Below are 3387 nucleotides of genomic sequence, written 5' to 3'. Positions count from 1 at the left end.
TCCAGCCCTGCCCTGTGGCACTGGAAAGCCATTCCCTGTGTCCTGTCCCTCTGTGTCCTTGTCCCCAGTCCCTCTCCAGCTCTCCTGGAGCCCCTTTAGGCCCTGCAAGGGGCTCTGAGCTCTCCCTGGATCCTTCTCCTCTCCAGATGAGCCCCCCAGCTCTCCCAGCCTGGCTCCATGGCAGAGGGGCTCCAGTTTCAAAATAGGGCTTTTAAAATTCTTGATTTTAATTAAACATAAGTGCTTCTAAAAATTCAAATGCCATTCTAAAACATTTCAGTTTCATTTCTGACAGCATCTCGATTTTTCATCTGAATGTTTTGACTAAAATGATTGAGAAATGAATCCATCATAAAAAAAAATGTTCCAGGCAGCAAAGTTTGCCACAGTATCTGTGTGAGGTGGTGGAGTGCCCATCCCTGGAGGTGCCCAAGGGAGACCTGGACATGGCACTCAGTGCTCTGGGCTGGAGACCAGGTGGGGGTCAAGCACAGGTTGTACTTGATGGTCTTAGACGTCTTTTCCAACCTAAATGATTCTGAGATTCTGTGTGTGAGATACTGCCTTGTGCCTGCAGCCTGTGAGAGCTCACTGGAAATCTCAGTTGCTGATCTGCAGCAGTTATTGCCCTTTTTTTAAAAAAAGAAAAAGAAAAGGCAGAAGAAGAGCGGGTACGGCCTCCATGGCAACGGCAGCGGCTGCCAGGCTGCTGAGCTCTGCTCTGGAGCTGCTGCCTGGGGAAGTTGCTCCTGAGGATGTATTTGTTTTCAAGATCTGTTTGGCTACAAGCCCGTTTGCCAGCGAAGAAAGTAGTCTTTTCCTTAATCCAGTCAGGAGAGGGATGGTGTCGCTGTGCAGGGATGCAGCGAGCCCTCTCGGATCCTGCTGGGGGCTGCCGGAGAACCCCTGGGGAGAGGCCTTTCCCTGGGCGTGGAGGGGAGCAGGGAGGGGAGCAGGGCAGGACCGGGCAAACTTTGAGCACTGAAAGCTCTGTTCAGCTCAAAACAGGATATTTCATTTCCATTCCCTCCGGTTTATTTCCTACTCTACTGGAAGGTTCCCAGCCCACGGTATGGGTTGGAAGTGTCCAAGGCCAGGTTGGACAGGGCTTGGAACAACCTGGGATAGTGGAAGGTGTCCCTGCCATGGCAGGGGTGGAGTGAGAGGAGCTTTTGGGTTGCAGAGAGCCTCTGCAACCCAAATCAACCTGGGATTTTAAGGATGTAACAAATACAAGAGTCAGACTGCTGAAAGAAGTGGCTGAGTTTGAGATGGAGAGGTTACAGCCTTTCCTCAGGTCTGTCTCCCCTCTGCCAGAGGCATTGCTGGTGTGTAATTAGGGGCAGTCTGGTGGATTCTCTCCTTGGGGGGGTCTGGGCTGGTGCCTCCCTTCCCTTTGAAGCCAGGCCAGTGGCTGGAGCTTCTGGGGCTGCTCTGAGCAGTAACTCTGGCAGCAGGAAGACAGCCAGCCGTGGTCTCCTGGGGGTTTAGAGGCTCTTTTAAATTAGGATTCTTTAGTGCTTGAGGCTAATATTGATTTTTTTTTTCCTGTTTTTATTGGTTTTTTATTCAAGTATTCACCTCATGTCTCCTGCGTGACATGAAAATGTCATTCTTCTGCTTTCTTACTCATTCACTCATTGAGCCATTCTAAAACTCAACTGCACCTTGTATTTCTCTTTTTAAAGAGGATACTGTTCATTGGCTCATACCTGAAAACTGTACCTGATGGTTTTTAATATTTTAATTGTTTAAACAGATCTATGTCTGCAGAGGTGTCAGAATTCTGTATGTATCTCTTCTATACATATGTCCTCTGTATCTCTTCTGCACCAACTTTTGGCTGCTGCTGAAGCACCCTGTATCTCAAAACGTGATGGTCAGAAGCTTTGTAACCTTGAGGACTTTGTTAAATCCATGGAAATTTGCAGGATGTGTTTGGGATTCGGTAGTGCCAGCACAGGAGGGAAAACAAGACAGTCCTTTTATGTAAATGGCATCTGCATTCTTGCTTCTAATTAAAAAATCGAAGGGAAAAGCTTTCTGTAATTAAAGGACATATTTGCTAATTTGTCACAGGCTGGGTTCTGGAGCACTTCTGGTTGGATCATTCTGGAAGTAACTTCCAGCTTTCCCTCTCTGTAGGAACAGGCACTTTTCTCATGGTCATAAATTCCAAGGGCAGGGCAGGGGTGAGCAGGGACAGGGCAGTGTCCGTGTGTCCAACCTGGATTGCTGGGCCTGGAGCTGTGGGTGCAGCGCTTCTGGAGACACCTGCACATGTGTAGGGTGGTGTAAGAGCCTGGGGGTTACACTGGGACAGGCTGGGGATTTTGTAGTGTGGATCAGCGTTGGCTGCTGAGCTGTTGGAGTTCACACCTGTACCAGAGGCAGCCGCAGGTTGCTCAGCTGGGTCGTGCCCTGTACCTGTGGTTCTGCCCGCCCAGGCAGGCTCGGCCTCGCAGAGGGGGATCTCAGCCCTTCACAACTCACCTGAGACCCCACTGACAGATTCCCTGGGCTGTTTCTCCGTGTTTTGGGCAGGGCAGAGCCGAGGGAAGCAGTGGGGTCTGGCCCGTGGCCCAGGGCTGGGGTGAGGAGCTCTGTCCCTGCCGTGAGCCGCGGGGTGCAGGGGGATCCTGCTGCCTGTGGAAGGGCCAGAGGGATCCTCCCCGAGCCAGCCGGGCAGCGGCCTCACTCGGGGGGCACCTGCCAGCCCTGCCAGCCTCGGGCTGGGGCTCCCCGGGCAGGGGCTCCTCGGGCAGGGGCTCCCCGAGCTGGGGCTCCCGTTCCGAGCTCCAGCTCAGCACAGGCACTCGCACATCCCAGCATGTCCGGCTCGGAGCAGCCGAACTCCCAGGCTAGCAATGAGACGTCACCTTTGCTTTTCAATCCAGGGTAGGTAGAGGCTGGAAGTCTTTCCTTCCTCGCCCAGCCCGGTTCCCATGCAGGCTTTGCATTTGATTTTTTTTTCCCCCAAGAAACCGTTTCCTGTTGTCGTAACGTAACCAGATGGGGAGGGTTCAGTGGAAATACCTCGGGAGAGGCTGGCAGAGCGGTGGATCCAGGAAGCAGATCCTCCCCGTAATATTGGCACGGTTTGGTAAGTTCCATCTGAAAAATAAAAAGCTGCTCCCTTTGCTGAGTCACAGCCCCTCGGAGCTGGAGCCGTGACAAGCCGGGAGACGCCGCGCTGCTGGAGTTGAAGCAGAGGTGAGCAGAGGCGGTCCAGGATGCTGCCCAGGTGCTTTTCTCGCCTGAAATGATTTTTTAAATCTCATCGAAGTGCTCCGTAAGTTTAATTCCGGCTGCGGGAACGTGCCGCCGCGTTCGTGGCTCGCAGGGTGGGGGCTGATGGCTGTGCCGAGGCAGATGCCGGGCACATCC

The 3387-nt window shown here is 52.9% G+C and overlaps 1 protein-coding gene across 28 annotated transcripts in view; it reads left to right on the top strand.

Annotated features, from left to right (window-relative positions):
• The window catches only part of JAKMIP3 (Janus kinase and microtubule interacting protein 3), a 51576-nt gene that overhangs the window by 8789 nt on the left and 39400 nt on the right, over positions 1–3387 (top strand). For 12 of the 28 annotated variants that reach the window (XM_017733835.1, XM_017733838.1, XM_017733834.1 and 9 more), the window contains exon 1: positions 984–3103. The exons of 3 other annotated variants lie outside the window; for them this stretch is intronic. The gene's annotated coding sequence lies outside the window, so the exon portion shown is untranslated. 13 more of the 28 variants (XM_017733852.1, XM_017733851.1, XM_017733850.1 and 10 more) reach the window with 7 other exon arrangements.

The sequence above is a fragment of the Corvus brachyrhynchos genome, unplaced genomic scaffold (assembly GCF_000691975.1).
Source record: "Corvus brachyrhynchos isolate BGI_N302 unplaced genomic scaffold, ASM69197v1 scaffold514, whole genome shotgun sequence".
NCBI classification, from domain to species: Eukaryota; Metazoa; Chordata; class Aves; order Passeriformes; family Corvidae; genus Corvus; species Corvus brachyrhynchos.
The sequence above is the reverse complement of the archived record's forward strand: the minus strand, read 5'-3'. Positions and strand labels throughout refer to the sequence as shown.